This window comes from Neopelma chrysocephalum, unplaced genomic scaffold, assembly GCF_003984885.1.
Source record: "Neopelma chrysocephalum unplaced genomic scaffold, ASM398488v2 Primary Assembly neopelma1_59, whole genome shotgun sequence".
In the NCBI taxonomy this organism is placed as follows: domain Eukaryota; kingdom Metazoa; phylum Chordata; class Aves; order Passeriformes; family Pipridae; genus Neopelma; species Neopelma chrysocephalum.
This window is the reverse complement of record NW_020897714.1, coordinates 31,324,006-31,345,864: the sequence shown is the minus strand read 5'-3', so window position 1 is coordinate 31,345,864 and position 21,859 is coordinate 31,324,006. Positions and strand designations below refer to the sequence as shown.

At 38.9% G+C, this 21,859-nt stretch overlaps 1 protein-coding gene across 2 annotated transcripts in view; it reads left to right on the top strand.

Annotated features, from left to right (window-relative positions):
- SOX5 (SRY-box 5) overlaps positions 1-21,859 on the top strand; it is a 641,934-nt gene that overhangs the window by 63,725 nt on the left and 556,350 nt on the right. Inside the window, exon 1 of one of the 2 annotated variants that reach the window (XM_027680807.1) lies at positions 2,296-2,369. The exons of the other annotated variant lie outside the window; for it this stretch is intronic. The gene's annotated coding sequence lies outside the window, so the exon portion shown is untranslated. Of the gene's footprint in view, positions 1-2,295; positions 2,370-21,859 lie in introns of those variants that run through there. 2 annotated transcript variants of the gene reach the window in all.

Sequence of the window (21,859 nt, the reverse complement as noted above, 5' to 3'; positions counted from 1 at the left end):
ACGCTGCTGGTGGGATGACTGTGGGAGGGGGTCGCAGCCTGCACAGTGCCGTCCTGTGAGCACTGGCTATGCTGGCTCCCTGTTCTGTTTGCCTCCAAAAAGTTAAATGAATAACTGGGCGGAGAAAGAAGGAAAAGAAGGAAAGAAGGAAGCAGCTTCCTACATCAAATAGTAAGATGAAAAAAAACACTTAAAGCTGGAATAAGTCAGAGCAGTCCAGCTGGTGGTCTGTGGGATGCTGCTGTCTGACCTGCTTGCTTTTCTGCTGTGGCCTTGCCTTGGGACTGGGGGGTGAAGGGGAAAAGTTGGATGTGAAATCCAGCAGCTGCTGAATACTTCTGCTTATCCATGCAAATTGTCACTGTGCCCGTGGTGGGGGAGGAGGAGTTTGGCATTGCTGGAGCCTGGACACTGGCCTGTGGAGGTGCCCCAAAAATCAGGATCCTGCTCACTGCTTTGGAAGTACTCTGTTGTCTCGTTCTGAGTTTGTAAAAGAAAATGTTGGCTCTCAGTTGTGTGTGTGTGTGTATGTTTCTGACAATGCATTATGATCACTTTTTCTGCTTTCCATTCTGTGGAAAGGACACCATTTTAGAGCAAGTTCTATTCTTGAACAGAATAATGTTATTATTTCCCGAGTATAAATACAGATGCTGTGGACTTCCACAGAAGGTGGGTTCTTCTGAAGTAATGTTTCAAAAACTGCCAAACTCAAAATTACTTAAACTCTGAGTCAGTGTTTGGGGATGAAGAAAGTGTGGGACCATGGATAAAACAGATTAAGAGAAAATACTTGACTTTTCTGTGCACTCTAGGTTTTAGGTTTTTTAATGTGGATCATGGTGTTTGGTTTCCTATGCAAAAGCAATTTGAGGCACTTAGAGGTCTGTACATGATTGATGCTGGTATTGCTAATTTTTGTTGTAATTTGTGAGGTAGTTCTTTTTAGAAAAACAGTGTTTAAGACTATATACTGAATTTGGAGCTTGTTCTTCATGGCAGTTGTGCCATGTGGTAGAAATACCAGCTTTCTGAACTTTCAGCCACACTCTATGACTGAGACAGTAGAACAGCAAATAGCTCTCTCCTGTGTCCTGTGTCGTCCTCTCAGTTATAAAAACTGTATAGAAAAACTGAAGCAGGTGTAGAATGTTAAAAGCAGAATTCTGAAAAATCTGTTTTATGCAGTATCCTAAATCTTTGTACTCAGAAATGAGATAAAATGATTTTTTTTTCTGAGTGGGGGGGGGCTGTGCAAACTCAGTTTCTCCTTCTGTCACCAAAAGTTTGTGACCCATGATCTAAGCAATCAAGATGTCCCGCCATGGACAAGCTGCTGCATCTCCTTGCCAAGGCAGGTGTGGAGGGACTTACCACCTAGAACAGAGCAATTCCCATCTCCCTTGGATGCTGCTTATGGCAGCAGTGGAGTTGAATTGATACATCCTTTTCTACCTCAAATGCACCGTCATTTTACTTTACACCATCAGTGAAAGACATTATCTCACCCAGGTAAACCAAATTTGTCCTATTTAGTCAGTGAAGGGAGACACTGTTTAATTCCTTTGCACAAAGTGAGCAGGATTCAGCAGCTCCAGCTCAAACACATCTTTTTTTTTTTTTTCCCCTCTTCTCAGCAGGAGCTGAGTATTGGCGTCTCTCCCACAGCATCATGCCTTGTTGTTTTCTCTCAAGCAAAAACAACAGAAAAGGAAGATTAAAAGGAAGAAGTAGACAGATTTGAAAGAGGATCGTTAGCTCCAAGGTCTGATGGGACCTCCTTGAAAGTGTTCACAGCTCCGTGTCACCCATGCCAAAGTCATACTGCAGTTTTCAGAACCTTTTATAATCTCCAGCACATAGACACTGTCTTTCTGTTTTCCTTTTTCTGTTTGCTGTTTGATGCAAACAGTTGCTCAGAGTCGATTTTTGTCTATTTACCTTTCCTTTTTAGAATTTAGTAATTAATTTGTGACATTCATGTGTTGTGTCACGGTATGCTATTAATTTGTTTGTTGTGTATTAGGCTTCTCATAGCATTTGTATGGAGGCATAAAAGGAGAGGAGTTTCCCCTAGTTTTAAGCTGAATTACCAAACTGAATGTCAGGCTAGGTTCACAAAAACTTCCAAAATAGGTGAGAGTTATAAATAAACCTGAATGTGTTACTGTTTTGGGGGAAAGCTGTGGAACTCAGTTTTTTCTTCCAGCTCAGCCCCAGAATAGACACATGCTGTTAGTTTTTCACTTTGAGCTTTTAGATTCCAGCAGACCTCAAACTTAGCAAAAAGATAAGAAGAATTTTATGAACTGAAGAATGAGTTTCATGCAGATATGAATCAGCACTGATATCTTGGCTACCGTCATCATGTGAGTATGCTGTCATTGCAGCAGATATGATAAATTTGGGAATCTTAAACTGAACACACTTGTCCACTGTGCTTGTGAGGCAAAGCAGGGAAAAGAAAATTTTTCAAATGCCAAAACCAGTATTTTCAGAGAAAAAAATGTTTTACCTGTAGTCTCTTCAATCTGTCTGTAAGCTCCATTCAGGCTTTGGGATGCAGGAGGACTTCTGGGGTTTTTGGGCACCAAGCCAATATAAATAATAAAAAATAAGAGGAAATCATAGAGCTGTTTTCTTATTGTTAATAGCATAATGCATCTTTTGTTGGGTTTCCTCTCTGCAGGACTCTCCCTGCTGCAGTAGGGCTGTTTACCTCTGTCTTCTCAAAGGCCCTGTTCTGAGGAGCTGCTTTCACAAACTGTACTAAAGGCTGCAAATTCTTGAGGAGAATTGGACAGATTTGATTGACCAAGTAAATGTAATTCCCAGTGACAAGAGAAAAATTAATTCCAGCATTTTTAGAGAGATGAGATTTGGGGGAGTTTATAGCATTAATCTGTAATATGAGTCGTTTAATGTCTGAAGGCTTCGAGTCAGTATTTGTAAAGAACCCTCTTCACTTTGCCCCCATTTTGAAGCACTTATTTTCCTCTCTGCTTGCAGAGATCTTAAAAAGATCTCAAGTCTTTGTACTTGAGATTGCTTTTGTTCAGAATTGTCCAGTGTTTTCTCCCCTTTCATGTTTTCTGCACTGTTTGCTTTGCTGTGTGTGAACATGCAGCCTGGGCTGTGTGCACATCGTGGGGTTTAATGTAAAATTCTGGTGGGTGAAATTGTGCATATCTCCTCCTGTTTTGCCCTTTCTTTTTAGTACGTGAAGGAACCAGTAAAAGGGAAAATGCTGTGACTAAACATTTAAATAAATCATAGATTTGTAGTTTCATAATCAGTTTAGCAGATTTTATTCTAGTTGATGTATCGTATTGCATGTTTATGTGTGAAAACGAAGAGAAAGTAAAAACAAAATTATATTTATCATCAATTTTGTTAATTACGGGAAACTAGTTCACAAATACACAGGAGTACTATCTTCACCTAATCCTTTGTCTTCTTGTTTGTTTAATAAATTAGATGGATGTACCACATTGCATGCTGCTGGGGCAACATTAATTTTATTATAGAATAAAAAGTAGAACTATTAGTCTCTGTTTCTGGCATGTTTGTAAGCTATCTGACCTATTTTCTTCTCCCGCCCTCCTCACAGTGCTTACCAAATTCCCCTCTCCCTATGCCTAACGTAAAACTGTCTTACAATTAAACCAGCTGATAGCCAGCCCTGGAGACATTACCCAGTATCCTGGCAAATAGATAAGATATATTGTTTTGTATATTTGTGCAATAGGGAGAGACAGCTTCATCACTTCAAGCAAGGGAATAATCTGTTTACACTAGAGGAATAGGCTCACTTGGTTTTCTTCCCTTCAGTGGTGGAGATAGTTTCAGGGGGCAATATTTGCCTCATTTTTACCAACAGACTTGGCTGGATGGTTTGTTTGAAATTTATTACATTTTAAGAGAAAAGTAGGCCAGGAGACTACAGTTCCCAGAATTCTCAGGAACTGTACATATGGACTTTTAAAATCGAAGCACGGTATATGAGATTAGGTTTTTGCTACCGCTTGACTTTAGGAGTTGGAAGTATCTGGACTGTTTTTAAATTACATTCTCTGTAAAAAACCAAAACCAACCAGAAGAGATCTGATACTTAGTGTTGTTTTGTCACTGAAGATGAAAACCAGGCCCTTAAGACCAAAAAATGTTTCATTAACAGTATAGTCATTCCAGGTCTTCAAAAATCATGACTGATGTGAAAAAAATCATGACTGATGTGAAAAATCTATCTTGAGTCAAAAATCTTAGAACATGTCAAAAGTCAGGATTCTTCTTCCCTCCCTTCTTTCCTGCTTTCTGTTCCGGGCAGTTGGTGATCACTTTTAGATTTTGGTACGTTGAAAGCTAATACATTATTTAAGGTTTTATGTGTGAAAATAAAAACAACCAATCAATATAGCACTTAATATAACACTACTTGGAATTTCTTTTTTGACCTTGACCTGTTATTTTTCAGTAAGGGGCGTGTCTACAGGGAAGGGCATGAGCAGACTAGTTTGGAAGTCAACGAACTAAGTTAATGTATTCCAGCAGTGCAGGTGGACGGAGCATCATGCTAATGGGGCCGTGTGGGCCAGGGTAGATTCCAATTAGACAGGTCAGAATGCAAGAAAATGTCTCTGCCCACACCTTGAACTGCACAGGCATTTCTACAGCCTTGATCTTGGCCTGACTGACCATGCACTTGGCCTGAGAGAAAGAAGTGTCTCAGCAGCCCAGCTAGAAATGCAGCCCCATGTGGCCTGATACCCAGTTCAGTGCCTTAACCAGTAGACTGTGCTGTTTCCTCATTTCAGTTGTCATCAACCCCTATTTCTCTGTTTTTGTCCAGAGTCTTCAGCCTTTTGTCACACATTAGCAAGACCAGTGGGATATATTTGGATATTGAGGAATGCAAGCTCTCGGGGATGATTAAGTTTTATTATTGGACACAATTATAACAATATTTTTCCATGTCCTCTATAATTTTCCCGTTGAAAGCAAATTGTAAACTTCATCCTATTAATAGTCAATAGTGCATGTATAGTGGATTTTTAATGGTAGCAGAGGAGACTGTCATTTGAGAAACCTCACAATGTGCTAAGATCCTAAAATAAAATGTTGTCTTCTTTTCCACCATCCCTCTGGTTCATACGTTCTTTTGAGATGTGCCAAAACAAGTCTTAATCTCGGTCTTCAAGATTCCGTACTGTAGAGTGTGTTTCAGCTTAGCTAAGCTATCTGGGATGAATTTTTATTAATGTGCAAGGTACTATTATCGTTCACGTACAATAATAATGAAAATACTGATTTTTTGGTTGTATTTCTTGAGCTTTGTATATACACCAGAGGTAGATAGAGAGTTTATGAAGAAAGGTTATATTTAAGAGAAATGGGTATCAGTGCTATGAGATTATACCCATGACAGATGGTTGTAACTAAAGCTTCATCTTGGTGCTGAAAAGCTGAATGAAACAGTATTCAGATTTTGAAGTAATGTTGGCTTCATTTCAATGGGACTTTTGCCTGAGTAAGAACAGACTAAAAACTCACTAATGATTCTAATTTTTTGTGTCAGCTTTGAGTAGATTTTAAAAAATTAAATTTTCTTTTTTCTTATTTTGGATTGATAAAGTTCCAACAAAAAACATGGAGGGGTTGTTTGTTTGTTTGTTTGTTTGTTTAAGGAAATGTGTGCAACATTATGCCTTTGTTCACTGGCATGACAAGATCTAAAACAACATTGTTTTATTCACACTGAAAAGCAAAACATCTTACTGGGAAACATGAAAGAGTTGTTAAAGTAATTTCTTTCACTCTTAGTTTCAGAGTTGGTTGTGAACCTCAAAATTTTGTGAGGTTCAGTCAGAATAGTTATGTAAAAGTTCAGACGCTAACCTTAAGCAAATCCAAATATCTTGAGGCTGGAAATCTCTACAAGAACATATTTCCCCTTGACTTGTCTAATACAATGAGTTCAGCGAGGCTACACCCTGGGGAGTTTTGGCCCACCATGTCGTGTGTGTGCTTTAAGTGCTTACACTCAGCCATGAGGGTATTTTTAATTTTGTCTTGAGAAACTAAACTGAGGGACTTCACAAATGAATCCATCAGGAAGACAAGGTTAATTCTGGCCGCTGTTTGTGGGAGTATGGTGCCTTCAAATACCAACACATTTTTTTTTTCAGTGGTGGCATTTGGAAGAATAAATGAAGTGTGACTCCCGGCATCTCTTTAGTTGCCCTGAAAATGGAATGTCAAACAGCATATAATCATCTTCCTTGTTTAAAGAAAGAGGAGCAAGTGAGAGACCTAGTTTTCTATTTGTGTCAGTTTTTGGATGTCTTAATATTCTATCTTGTCTAATTTTCCAGAGAGTGATAATAGAGTTCCTGTCAAATTAGAGGTTACAGACTCTTTAACCTATGTCACAAAAAACCCCCTACATTACTTATTATTACCATGAATATAATCCAAATAAAAATTTAGTTTTTAATGCTGTTATGCTGAAGGTTGCATTCCAAGCATATAATTTTATTCATTATAAATATTAAAAATATTCAGCCTGACATTAGCCTGCTTGCTCCCCCATCGCTTCAAAAAAAGGCTGAATTTGATGTGGAGCAAACATGTCTCTGCTTGGTCTGGGGAGCAGAAGTTCGGCCTCAGTCCCCTATACTGTCGACTGAGCAGGTACTGCTGCTGCCCTGCCAAGTGCAGTTCTTGGGTTTAATTGATGTAGCAGAGAGGATATTATCCGATGGACCAGCCTGGTGTAACCATCTCCTAGGAGGGAGCAGGGATGAGCTGGGAGGGTAATTTAAATGAAGTGTACTTGCCCCATGTTGGGGATTTTCTATGAGAGGGCCCAGATGTGGCAACACTGGGATTACAGCTTGCATCACTGAATTGCAGAGAGTAGTGCAAAGGCTAAAGTTTCTTTAAAATTAAAAAGACCCAGCCCTCTTCATTGTAAGTAGAGCTGTGACAAGTATTATCTACAGTTTTATTCTCGTTTACATGAGAATTTAGACCTCCTGTGAAAGGGCCCTACTTTCAATCTTACAACAAATGAGTAATGAGTAAATGTATCTCATTCTTACATATTTTTGGTTCAAAATCCGAAATCCCCAGGACTTCTGCACTGAAGTCTTTAGTGCCCAGTGTTCACAGAGATGCAAATCCAACACTGGGTAGTTTTTTTTCGTTTGTTTTGTTTTAAATCAGGTGAGTGTCACATGCTTCGATTTTGTAATGAGAGTTTTTGCACTGTCCTAATTAATACAGCGTGCCTGTCCTGGACCTTTGAAGTAAGTGGGAGTTCTGCCACCAATTTAAATAGGAGAAGGATTTGAGCCAATTTGAACAGAAGTTTTCACTTATCTTAGTGCCTAATCTTCTTTTTAAAGGGATGTGGGAGTATCAGCACCTCCTACGTAACGCTCAGCAGCGTGCAGAAGTAAACTAGTCTGGTCACTTATGGAGGCCCATTTAAAACCAGGAGGATTACTCAGGTGAGTGACAAGGCTTTGAGAACAGATTTTAGGGAAGTTAATTCAGAGTGAAAAATGACATTTAACCCATCTGTGTGAATATTACCAGTTGAAGTAGGCCACAAAATCATTTAGAAATCGTAAGTTAAAAAAAAACCCCAACCCCCTTCTATATTTTTCTTGCATTTGAATTGTCAGGGGTGGGTTTTTTCAAGGGTGGGTTTTTTTAAGCATCAGAGCCTGTAGCTCCATTTCTTTGTTAAATTGGAAAAATTGGAACTTATATTCTCCAATAAGCAGAGCAGATCTGTAGGAGAAATGCCTGCTATGAATCTCACGATAAAATCACAATATTTGACAACACTAGGTCTGTGTAAATACGTGTGTATCTTTGCAGTGCTTTGTCCCTGGAGAAAGAGGGTTGTCCAGACCTCTTCTGCTGTCCCTCTGAATGGCCATGTATAGTTCCACAGTGGCTGACCACATATGGCTGATTTATCAGGAAACTGGAAGACTCTTGACTATTGTCTTAGGAGGGTTTTGTAAATACCAAGGCAAATTTACTCTAAGATTTCTGCACTTCACTGGAAAACTTCAAGCATCTGTAAATTGAAGAAGGTACAAAACTCATGTTGCCTTCATACTGTGTCTCTTTTTCTTCACTGAGTGCAGAAGGAGCCCATAAATACTGACTTCCTCTAGTCTGCCCTATGGTCTTTATAGATTAACCTTTATTTTTCACGAACTGATGGTAAAATGATGTATTGGAGTTTGTACTCTACGCATCTCTTCAGTCTCCATACAATATTGACTTCACTAAAGCCTTGCAGACAGCAGCATTAACAACGTGGTGTATTGTATTAGATTTATGGAAAGACTTTTTGTCCTCCATTACAAATGGTGTGTTATGTCACATAATTGACAAAGTTTTATTAATTTTTAATTTAAAGGGAGTCTCTTTCCCTTAGATGTTCATTTTCAGACTGGTAATAAAGTAGCCATGACTGTGGATACTGCTCTGTAAGGACAAAACTGGGAAAAAAAAACCATTTTCTCAGGTGAATCTGTGGCTACTACTTAAAATAGATCTGCATGTTAAAACATAACAATTTTGTTTTATTTATGTTTTTTAAAATAAAATTAAAATACTATTTTATACATTGTTTTAGGCAAGTCAAGTGAGATTTTTTTTGCCTAAAGTTTTTGTTTTGCTCTGTTGCATGGAGGCCAGCTGGTTTGCTAGCTTGAGTGACCTCACATTCCTTAAATGTACCCATAAATCAAGCCAAGGCCATGCATTAAAAGCTCTGCTCTGACATTAAGTCAAAGAAGGGAAAGTTTGATACATTGTGGGAGAAGTACAGAGCTAGACACCAAAGGCCAGATTTTTCAATCCTTATGCTTTCATACTGAGAGTCAGAAGACTTGGAAGTCAACTGGACCCTCTATTACTTAAGGTAAATATGGGTTAAAAAAACATACCCTGAAGAACCAATAACTATTTTAAGTAGTGCAAACAATCTGATTTAAAAAAAAAAAAAAAAAAAAAAAAGACAGTGAGATGATTAGTTAATAGTTAATTACTTGAAAGTTTTGTTCTTGCGAATGTCTCTAATAAAGGAAGTTTGGCAGCATGTTCAATGAGGTTGCCACAATGGAGCATTTTGGTGTGATTTAGTGAAAAGTATGTAAAGCATCATGTTTGCATTAATAGGTTAGCATGTCATTGTATTTTTGGAAAGTACTGATGTTTCTGGGTCACACAAGGATTTTGGTCTCTGCAAATATTTTGTTCTGAGAACCCAAGAAACGATGAGCAAAACTGGTTTGATTTTAGAAGCAGAAAGACAATAATCATTAGAAACATGAAAGTAAAAGACTTTTAAAAATTCCTCTGCTTTTTAAGGCTTCTTAGGTCCCTAGGAGAGTAATAGTGGCTAATTTAATAGCTACTTTATATATGGTAATTTATTCTTATTTACAAAAATAACTTGATCTAGAAACTGAAACCAACTAAAAAATAGTATTTCCAAGACTTAAAGGCACAGTATTGTTGATTGCTTATCACTATGTGTGCCGAGTGATCCCTGTTAACACAGAGAACTCATCTTTTGCCCTGGTATGACTGAAGGCAGACTCAGGCTTAGCACCATGGTGCCTGCAAAGACTCTGCAGTGGGCGGGGGTGTGACCTCTGTTAAGGAGCACAAAATACACACACAGACAGTCTGGACCAGAAGCTTCTCTTCACCAATTAGGATGGAGCAGATAGATTTGGTCTGACTCAGGAGAGAGGGAAGCACTGCATGAATTCTTGGTGTTCCTGCTGGCCACCGTAGCCAGTAGATGTGTTTTGGTACGTGGCCTCATCAGCTTGTACTCGATGCTGTGCAGTCATGGCTGAATGCTCCCTGTGATGCTCCATGTCCTGTTTCCACTCTTTGGTATCCATCTGTATCTTGAATTTTTGCACAGTGCTCCCACCGTGAGTATCTCCAAGATTTTACTGTTCTTTATTTCTACGTTTCATAGAATTACAGAATCATAGAATCAACCGGGTTGGAAAAGACCTCCGAGATCATCAAGTCCAACCCTTGATCCAAGACCGCCGTGGTTACCAGACCATGGCACTGAGTGCCACATCCAGTCTCACCTTAAACACCTCCAGGGATGGAGAATCCACCACTTCCCTGGGTGGCCCATTCAAATGTCTGATTACTCTCTCTGTAAAAAATTTCTTCCTAATATCCAACCTAAACCTCCCCTGGCAGAGCTTAAGACCATATATTTAAGGTATAAGGTATTAGTACAGTATTTGTTTAGGGCATTTGAACATTTTTAGGGTATTAGAACATTATTTAAACATAAACTTATTATGTGATTTCCAATCTACAGGGACTAACTACATGGTAATAACAAAAAAGTATCATGGAAATCTAGTCGTAGTAACTTCAGGTCAATTCTAATTTACCTTAAGTTGAAAGGGTGTATATGGAGACCTTAACTCAATATCAGTTGCAGGAGTCCACAGGAATATAGGTAAAATAAATCACATTATTCTGAGAATGGATCCAAATTAATACCTCTCAAAGCTGAAATACTTCTACTTTATTGAGTTATTGAGGCATTTCTGATGGCAAGTCCAAATGAAATGTTAAAATTTGAGAATATTTGAGTGCGATTTGAGTGGCAAAATTGAAGCACTTGCAGTTCAAAATAAAACAATGTATTTTAAACCCTCTGATTAAAGAGATAAAATACATGGAAATGCTGTTCACAAACAGGAGTTATTCCAAAAGACTAACTTAAGGCTGGCTTTCATCTGTTCATCTCTCAGTGGGGAAGGATGTGGGTAGAGGGTGGTTCAGAGGCAGTGTTTAGCTTAGGTGCTCTGAATTATTCCGTGAATAAGCTTTTATCTCTTTAGTAGTTATGAATAACCAAAGAAGATTAGCTTCCTGGTGCTTGAAGTAACCCTTTTGAATGTACTCCTCATTATTGTTGATTCCTGACTGATTTCTCCATAAGAATAGAAGTTGACACCTCTTGCAATTAAAAGCACAGTAACAACAAAATGGAAATCTTCCTACTTAAAATATTGTTTGGCCTGTATCAAGAAGTTGTCCTTTTTCTGTACTTACTAAATGCTCTCAACACTCTCCTTGTCAAATGTCTTTTATACAGCCACTCTCCAAGTAATTGTTTCATATACAGAATAGAACATAACTAAGAGTACTTTTAACAGTTATGCGTTTTCTGTTCCTTCAGCAGAGGGGAAAAACCCTGCAACAGACTTCGTATTTGTAGGTAAAATCTCCTTTCAGGTGGGTAATAAGTTGTAAAATAAAACATACCCAGAAAAAAAAAAAAGGAAAAATTATGAACACTAATAATTAAATGCATTACTGTTGAGAAAAATAATTTTTTAGTACAGATGATGAGCCAAATAATTCTTCAATGCAGCGCCACTGTATGAAAAATGATCTTGTTACTGGAATGGTATCATGGAATAAGACCTGACTGTGAATATCCCAAAAGTTTACTATCTTAAACCACTTCACACAGCAGTGGGGAAACTGGTTTATAATACCTAGCACCAGGTGTTTCTTTCTTCCTTTGCACCTCCATTATTTGCACTTTAACTTGTTCCTTTGCAGCTGCTTGTGAGTCTATGTAAACTGCAGTCAGGAGCAGTCTTCATAGAGTGGCTTCACCACCAAAACCCTATGGTGGTGGTGTACAACTTTAATATAACTTGAAGACCAAAAGAACAAAACAACCAGGATATGGATAAGGAGATAGAGGGAATGCATAAAGAAAAATTATAGTAGTCAGCACTGATTGCTAGCATTTTGGTCTTAGCATTTTGGTTTGGAGCACTCCTGTGGTTTTGAAGAAAATCTCCCTGGTCTTTTTTTTAACTTAGCATATGTCAGCTTGGTTTGAAGAATGGTTTTGGTTTGTGTCGAACTAGATTCCTCTGGAGGAAAATAAAGTGGAAGAAACACAGGAACACTGATAGAAATACAAGGGTCTAAACCAGTGGTTGGTCCCTCGAGACAAAAGGGAACTACATGCAAGATTCAGTACAGAGGACAAGGCTGAATCTAGTCAGTAGTAAACCTGAGCCCTAGATAATGTAGATGAAGGTGCCTTGGTATCAACTGCTGTGATCTAATGCTCTGCCTCTGTTGCACCAAATTGTTTGCTAATGTAGATATACTTACAATAGGCAGATATCTTAATACACCAGCTGCCCAGCAGTCAAGATATCCTTTGTAGACATCAAGGCAAGTAAGGAGCCCTGACAGAAGATTTGCAGGAGGACAGTAAGGTAGACTTAGTTAATATAATTTAGTTAATACATCTTGATAGCATGCTGGAAAGGAAAATGCTATCACCCCATTATCCAGGAAAGGAACTGGTCTAAGAGCTGGTATGGCTTAGCCAATTTGACACAGGCAGCCTGGAATTAGAACAAGGAGTTCTGAGTGCCCAGCCCTCTACTTATTCTTCATCTTCTAACTACCTTTGCTAAATGCTGGGCATAGACATTCTCTATTTATTTGCAACTGAGTTCTTAAATGGATTTTAAAGTAACTGTAAATAGATTAGCCATGACCATGTAAGACATCACTTCTCTCACTTCTTTTAGCCGCTTTCTTCAGTTTTTGTTTCTGCCTCTGCCCCAATTTTTCACACCTTGTTTAGACTTGTGTTTACTGTAACTACTGTTTCAAGTTTCCTACCTCCTTAAGACCACAAAGCACTTCAAGAAAGGATTTCCATGTATTATATTTTGTTCTGAAAGCCTTATCTCATACAGACATATTTGCCATTTTCTTTTTTTTCTCTATATATAAAAAAATGTTTCAAACCCATTTTATTTGCAGCCTTCTGCTTCCATAGCCTAGGTTAAGATCTCTTTCTGAAACTGCAGACAATAAAGCATTTTCCATAAGAAAAATTAACAATGTGATAAATGCTGATGCAGTGTTTCCCCACACTTAATTATTTTTTTCATTGTTTACCATAATTTTGTCAACTTTCCATATCATTCCCCATAATGCTTTGTGCTAGATTTTCTTTGAAAATTCCTTTCCTCTGAACTTACCATGAACTTGTGTCTAAAATAAGGCCATAAAATGCCACCAACAAAACAAAACAAAATCTTCTATTCACTAATAAAAAACCACCCCGTCTCCCTCTCATCTCTCACAAAAAAGTAAAGAGAAAAAGGAAAAAGAAAAGACAGAATTTATATAGAAAAATAATTTTAAATTGCAAGTATGAAGCAGAACATGAAGGCTGAGTAGAAAACCAGAAAAATCAATTGTGAGGCTGTGGTTTAAACCATATACAGACTTTATGCTTAATTCCATTTGTTCTCAGTGTACTGATGGCTATTTAGTGGGCAATGTCAGAAGTGTTGGGATTAGACTTGTGATTGAGGGGGAGGCGGAGGATTGTGTTTCTTGAGATGCTCTGTGGGAGGGGAAGGATTATGCGTGTGCTTTATGTAATGAGGAAGAGTCTGGAGAACTTGCCTGTCTTCAAGGAGGAGGTGGGAGGATTAGCTTTTGATGTAAAGTCAAGGGAACAGCCCTGGTCTTGATCCCTGGTGAAGGAAATGAGAAATACTTTACCTTCCTGTATGTCCTGTTTTGTATATTAGAGGAGGGATTTTTGTTTGGATTTTTGTTTTAAAGATGGAAAACAACTGGATTATGGGGAGGCAGGAAGGCAGGGCATGGTGTGGGGAGGCTAGATTGTGCCAGTGAGTTAGGGGAAGTTTACAGCAGAGACCTGGGACAGAGCTCAAGTTGTGACTTGAGCTACCTGGGATATAGATTTCTTAAGGTGGGTTGTCCTCATGGTCCTCCAGAGGACCAGGGAGTGGGGTAGGGAAGTCCCAAGGTCAGGGTTTGGCTCCTGTAGTGACACCTTGTGATGAGTGCTTTCACCTTGTTGGAACAAGGCATGGTGGCACGGTTTGGGCCAAGGCCAAACAGCTTTTACCCCAGCAAGGCTCAGAGGCAGCTCAGGAGTCATCACTAACTGAAAATGTCTCCTTCAGTGTCCTTCAGGAAGTTTGTCCCTGAGGGCTTTCCTCTGTCTCCCATGGGGCTCCTGTTGGTTGGGGGAGCACTGGTGGGGAGGGTCCCTTGAGCAAGCCTCAAATTCTCTGTGTCGTGGCAGTGAATGTCCTTCCCCCTGCTGATGGCCACTTACTTATCTTACCCCAGGGAATGCAATCTCAAGGAAACATAAAAAGAGTCATGGGAAGCAGCATGGGGAAACTGGATAGGGTTTTTTTTTGTTTTTAACTCTGCTCCTGCTTCACCAACCAACAAAAAATGTGTTGTTTTCAACTACAAGTAGGGGCACATCCATCCCAGTAGACAAATTGTGAATTAAGACTCCACAGTCAATGAGGATTCTGGCTCTGAAAACTTGTGGAGGAGCTACTTTTTCAAAGTGATTGAGTGATCGCAGTTTAAAAGATTTTCAAAGGCAGTTGCAACAGCCTGAGAGCATCCACACAGAAAGTTATGGCTCAGCTGATATGTAACCCATTACACTGTGGTAAGTGTCTTCATAGGTGCATTTATCCTGAACATATTAACATTCATCCTCTGTAATGTTGGGTTTGTGCTTCATACTGCTGAGCGAAGAAGGCAAAGATAGTCTGAAAGAATACCCCCAGGAACTAAGTAACAATAAATCAAAGCCTGGATGCTTTTATATTCTCTTTATTTTTGCCAAATGCCACTTAGATTATAATAACACTTAATTATGAAATTCAACTGTTGTGTGGTGCTTTTTACTCACAGATTTCAAAATACTGTATCAAGGTGGTAAGTTACTATTATTCCTGTTTTGTGGGTGGAGAAATAAGAACAGAAGTTCTTAAGATCACTCACCCAAATAAGGATCAAGCTGGAATAATACATGTCAACGTTTTTACTCTGGATCCAGTATGTTATCCTTTGAATCTAAATAGTGTTTTCATAAGTGAGAAATTTTGAAGAGTTCCAAGAAAATGAGTAGGTTCAGGATTTGCTGACTTTTGGGGGATCAGAGCTGAACCTGAAGATCTCCAAGAGTCAGTGTTGACTTGCATATTCACAGTGTGTGGTGGGACAGTTTCTCCCTTTCTCTTGTGCTTGAGCCTTCTTTTGGCATGAGGCTAGGAGAAAAGGGATCTCAGGTTTGGCTCAGGTTAGGTTCAACCTCACTTCCTCACTTTGTCTGGATTACGTAGAGAATCTCCACAAGACTCTATATTGGTGTTTGTGGAAGCCAAACAATTGCCTAAGAAACATGTACATTGTAAAAGGAGGGGTTTTCAGGTGCCTGATATTTGTGTTTGGACCCAGGTTTGGAATTATTTTTATTTTCTGCATAAAACCAGCAATACTTATGGTTGAGAAGTTGTGGAATATATATTTAGAGTCTTGGCGAATTTACCCCATCGATTTTGTGAAGCAGAAATATTTTCTTTAAAGAATTATTTATGGTGAACTATCAAAAATAAATCAGACTTTATTGCATTATTTTTGTAACTCAGAGAAAGTGTCATAAGTAACTGGGTCCAAGGTGAGGTCAGCAGTGGAACAGAGAGATGACAAAGTCCACCATACATGTTTTATTGCCTGTGGATTTACAGTAGTTTCTGTTTTCCCGTGCCATTGGGTTTTTTTCCAGCATGATCATTTCTCTTTCTTCACCCACTATTGAAAAAAAAATAAAATTACAAAAGGTTTCAATATATAGTAGTTAATTACTATATTACAGCTCTAATTAAATTCTTGGAGACTCTGCACAGTATGATGTCCATGCCAAGAGGGACATAACCCGTTCTTAAGTGAATACATGTTCTTGTCAGGTTAACTTATCTGCATTTTACTCACATGAAATATTTCTCATCTCCTGCTTCTTGACACACGTGACTGATAAATGTTTTAAAGGCACATTTAACATTGATATTTTTGTCATATGAAATGACAATGGCTTCAATAATTCCCAGATTTTATTTTATAGAAAGTGACACGCTGTGTGATGGCAAACTCCCCAGACCATAATGCAAGGCACACACTGGCAGGGATATATATTGCATCAAAACTTGGTCTTTGTGTGGTTCAAACCTAGAATTCTAATGTTTCAGCCACATATGAGTAGTTACACCTAAAGAGTGTTAATATGACAACACATCATACAAATACCAGGGATATTCAGAATAGCCACAGCTCAGGTTTTGCAATCAGCTCTTCAGTTTGCTTTGAGACATTTAATGAAGAGGGATTTTTTCTTACTGTTTTGTAACCAAGTCATCTGAGAAGGGAGATACATTAGAATATAGATTTTTATCAAGTCATTTGCAGATTTAAATGAAGTGTTATGTAGGATTTTATTAATTCTACGTTTTTTGTCACACATCTGTCAGGGTCATAGGTAATTTCTTTTTGTTCAAATCTTTAGATAAACATTCAAGTCATTATTGTATGAGTGGACAAGCCTGTCTAAAACAGCTTTAGTTTTGAGAGAACTTTTGTAGTCACAAACCAATAATTTTGTTTTCACATTGAAATAGATGGGAACAATCATTCTGCTTGACCTTAGAGTTCCATTAGGTCAAATGTCTCCAGGAATTATGTGTGTGTGTGTGGCTTAATGACAGTGAAATTCAGCTGAATGAGCTTTGTGTTGGCATCATTTTTCATTTGATATTAAGCCTTTATATCGTTCCGTGTCAACAGTTGTTCTGACTTTGGCCCTGATTCAGCTTGGTTTTTAAGCACCTGGCTAACTTAAAGGACTTTAGTAAGCATTTGCTCAAATGTGTAAAACTCGGCACTTGGTGAATATGGGGCTGTTTATGTCACAACTAAATACTAATGCAGTATTGAACAAGTATGTTATGTTGGCAGCAAGCAGATGGATTCAGATGTATGGTGGCTATATCTGTATCATCATATGCATCTTCATTTGGGAACACTACAAAGTACTGCAGAGCAACCAGATCCCGACTCTTGATGGTGGACATGATAAGCAGGAAGAAATAGTTCATGCAGTTAAAATACTGTATCCCAGACTTGGTTAAAAATGTAGTCATGCCCTTTGATGCTTCAGTTTGTAAATGTTCAGTTTGACTTTTTACATGAATTGTAAGTAAGCTTTGGACTTAAACGGGTGTTCAAAGCTCAGAAATTGCTTTGTTCAACTTATGATGGCCCATAGTGCTGACCAAAACATCAATGAAAAATGCATGCACTGGTTTGAGGGTTTATTAATTTATTGTCCGAAGTCTGTGTCTTCTCCCATAGTCTTAGCTGTGCATATTTTTGGTTCATTTTATATTTTCCTGTATGGGTCATTTTGAGAGACAAGTTCTACCTCTGAAGTTAATATTGTTGAGGATTTCAATGTACTGAAATAATATATTGCCTTCCAAGCTGATGACCTGATGCCAAGTAGACTTACTTTACTACTGTAAGTAAACAAGTGGCAATTCTGTCATGAGCAAGTGAAGCAGAGATTGGCTTTTTTTTTATGTATGCAGTGATTATGCAGTGAAATGTCCTCGAAGGTGAGGGAAAACTGTCACAGGCATCTCTCAGGAGCCAGTGAGAATTTAGCTAAGGACATGGGAATTGAGTCTGTAGCTTTGCATGGACAAATATTTTAAAGAACTTGATGTGAGGGGTTTTTTGGGGTTTCGTGTTTATCTTACTGTAGGCAAGAATTTTTGAAAAAGTAATTGCTCTATTTTGCTGGTCAGGTTCACTTCCCAGTTTTCATCAAACATAACCCTACATCATTCCTGTTTCTGTTGGGTCAAGCTGAAAAACAGTCAAGTCAAGGGAGTTACGCTGATTTAAATGCCACCATGTTGATTTGTGAAAGTTGAAAGTACTGCCCATTGTACTTTTCAATAACCTTAAAAACCCCTCTGTTCTTGTCTTTTTCTGAATCAGAATGAAAAAGGAAGCTTTCAGGAATTTTCACTTAAAAAAAAACCAAAAAACCCCCAAAAAGCTCACCCTCCCAGAAGTAAAATCTAACCCTGAGGGAAAGACACCACTTTGGAGTAGTTCATAGTCCAGAGGTTAATGTGTTCCCACAAGACATATGGAATCATGGTCCAGGCTTCTCATCTGAAGTAGGGTTTGAACTTGCAGCTTGGGTGAGCATCCATCCTGTTGACCTGTGTGGTGTTTTGGGTGGTTTTTTCCATTTTTTTTTCATCTCAGTTATGCAGGGGTTGAGCATTTTGCTACAGAAACTAGCAAGTTTCCATTATTTTTTTTTTCAATTAAAATGCATTTAATTGAAAAATTCAGAGTAAGTAGTATTGCTGGGTAAATTTTGGTTAGTGTACCCAGTACAGTGCTGGGATGGGAGGCAGAAAAGTTGCAGCAACTGAACAAGTAAATTGTTTTAGCCTGTGAGCAAGAGACTCTTACCACCCCTTGGGAATCCCTTGAACTCCAGAAGAAGAGAAGAGAAGATCTGCACTAGGAAACTGCCTTGCAGGGCTGTCATCTGCAAATTGAATTCTTGCTGTAGGGAAGAATCAGCACTAGAAACATATGTAACTGGCGACCTTTGATTTTATTATTTCTTGTTACACTTCCATAGGTCTTTTTGGTACTGTTTTTATGCAGAAGAAAGTACTTTCCCTGGTCTTGCACTTCAAATGATATGTAACTTCCCTGAAAGTGTAGTATTGTTTCCTTGCCGTGTCATTTATTAGTAGGTTTTTCCTTTCTTTAAATGGAAGTTGTTTGCCCTGGCAGAATGAAATGCCACTTTCAGAACTGGAGATCCACAGTCTACATTTTGTTGTACCAAAGCATAAAAGAGATCAATTCTCTTTGCTCAGTCTTCTGTATTGAAGAACTGTCCCACAGAGCAAGGTCAGATGGCTTGGAGGTTTCAGTCTTATTTTTTCAGGAGCAATCTGCAGCTTTGCTTCTTCCACGAGTCAAAGCACACTGAAAGAGGGAAAAGATTTCCAGTGACTTCTGTAGTCATTGTATCAAATGCTCCATCCTGGGCTGCTGTCTGTTACAGCTGATGGAAATCTTGACTTAGGGCTGTCTGATGGGAATTGTCTGGGGGTGGTAAAGGTGTTTCTTTGCTGTTTGTTTGTGCAGAGTCTCTTGTGGTGAGGCTCTGGTTTTGGTTGAGGACACTTAAGAAGTAATGAAATACAAATGATGTCCAGGAGTAGCGATTTACCCTCCTGTTTTAATACCTGTGAAATTGCTGGACCCAACTGGGAGCTTTGGGATAGCTGCCTTAAGTTATGACGGACTAAATCAGAAGCTTTTCCTTTCCTCTTTCATTTATCCTTTCCTTCTTGCTTTCCCCCTTTCCTTTGAATATATTTGTCGAAGTAAATTATTGCCACACACAACTTTTTTTAGTGTTGGTTTTCAAACTCATTGTTTCTTGTTTCAAGAGAAACATTTCACATGAGGTCCCAATTCAAAGTGAATATATATGATAAGGCAAATTGTTTCAACACTTGCTTGCAAGGCCAATAAAAAGAGATGCTATAGTGCAAATTACCCTTGCAAATGCTCTCTAAAAAGCTAATAACATTTTTCCCCCCAAAGGATAGTTCCCAGCCATAAGGAGAGTTTCTCTTTCATGTTCATTTGCCACACAGATTTATAAAATGATCCCAAATCCTTGCATAGGCTGTGAGGGATTGCGGCTTTGAACTGCTGAATTGGAAAAGCTATTAATGGTAGAGGAAAAGTTTTCAATTTCAGTCAGATTGGGTCAGGATGGTATAAACTCAGCCCTCCAAGTTTTGGTGTAAGATGGAAGGCTGTTTCTACTTTGTTGATAATTTTTATAGTAAGATTCACAAGGTTTTCTGTTTAAAGGCATGAAATGAGATGATAAGAATGTAAGGGAAAATCATTAGCATATTCACTGCTTTATATTATTTTATTTTCAAGTAAAAACAGTCGTTTTAATTTGCTTTCTGCGGAACGTGGTATAATTGGAAACTTTTCAAAACCAGAACTATTAGGCAAGTGGTCAAAATCTTCAGAGAGGAGGTCCAGCCATTCTGCACTGGAGCTTGTCCTCGATGCAGGCCTGTGGGCATCGCCAGGGATGGTCGTTTCCCTGCTGACTTTGCTCTGGCACGTGGTATTTTCTGCTTCTGTGAAATCCAGGGCGGTGCAAAGAGGCACCCCTGCAGTTCTCACTCGTGTTTAGCCCCATAGTGACTGGGGGCGGGAGGTGGGCTGCCTAACCTCCAAGGTCAGCAGGCTGTGTTCCCAACCCTGCAAAAACCCTGGAATTCTTCCACCCAGGGACGGTTTCCAGCTACACAGGCTTTCCCTTTTTAATCGGACCTGCAGTATCTCGGTGATTGCAAAGGACTTTGAAAATCGGAGCTCAGCCAAATTACTTCTCCTTCATGCCATTTTGACAGAAGGCTTTCACAAAAATTAAACAGTAAATAACTCCTGTGAAATTGCATCTTGTATTTACTGCTTTTAATGATGGTGGGGTAAGAGATCAAGCAAGCTGAATTTGTGTGTTTTTGCAAAGAATGGCTTCCACCAACTTTTTCTGCAGTGCTACTCTACATACCCTGGGTATTTTGGGAGGGGGACTCTGTCCATAAGCATATATATATATATATAAGTACTTAATATATGAGTACTTAATATATACATATATATTAAACACTGAGCTTGGAGCAGTGACTGATTTTGTACAGGATCCCGACAGATTTGCGATGGTACCAACTCTCAGTTGTTTCTAGCCTCTCTTGGATTTGAAGGAGTAGTAGGGAAGATTTGCCTGTAAAAGGCTCCATAGCCTTACCTTGCATGCACTCAGTTAGATGGGACTGGCGAGGTAGTGGCTGCTGTTTCCACTCCCATAACTGCTCATGACATGCTCTTGAAGCAGAACATGCGTGGGGCTGTGTTCTTCGGATGGAGCCAGCCCTATCTCCTTCCCCCGTTTCCTTTCTGTTGTTAATCTGGTAACTGACCACTTAATCTCATTTATTATCTTAGTAATTGAAACTGAGAATGCCTGTGGCAGGTAAGCCCCTGCCTCTCTGCTCTCACTCTTGAGTTCTCCCCCTGCAGCCCTAAAAACGCAACCCTTCCCCCTCTCCCTGTTACAGCAAGCCCTGAGCACAAATAACTCTCAGAAGCCTGATGCTGCTATATATTTGATTTTGTTTGCAAGCTTGTCTTATGACCAGCTCTCAGCGTGGGAAGAAGCAGGGAGTGGGGAGATGGAGAGAGAGAGTTGTTGCAACATATTTTAACATATGTGCTTTAGGCCTCTTGGTGGACTCCCTCTTGGGAAGAGGGGAGGGAGCATGCCCCTAAGCAGTTGGTTGGCTTTGCTTGTTTCTATAGCAGCCTGAAGGAGGAAAATCATGTTTTAACACTAATATATTCAACCAAAAACCCCTAACAATTACAGGAAGAGTCTGTTTTATTATTATTAAAGAAATTGCATTAAAGATGAATGAGCATATATTGGAATAATTATGTTTTAAGGTGTGTAACATTAAAAGGTACTGAATGGAATATCGACTGTTTTGTAGGAACAGTAATAATGAGATTTCTGTCACCTAATCTTACAATAATTGGGTTATTACTATGCAAATTAAGGTATTACTTAAAAAAAAGAGGAGGTAAGACAGATCCTTAAGGCAGCCATTTATCTATCCTTAAAGCTATGCTGTCGATTCTCTTTAGGCTGAAGATCCCTTTTTAAACAATTTGGAGATGCTAATTTCATTATTTTTTCACCTATGTTTCCTACTAGAATGTTTTTTATTCTCCCCAGGTAGCAGATCAGGAGTGGTGGTTT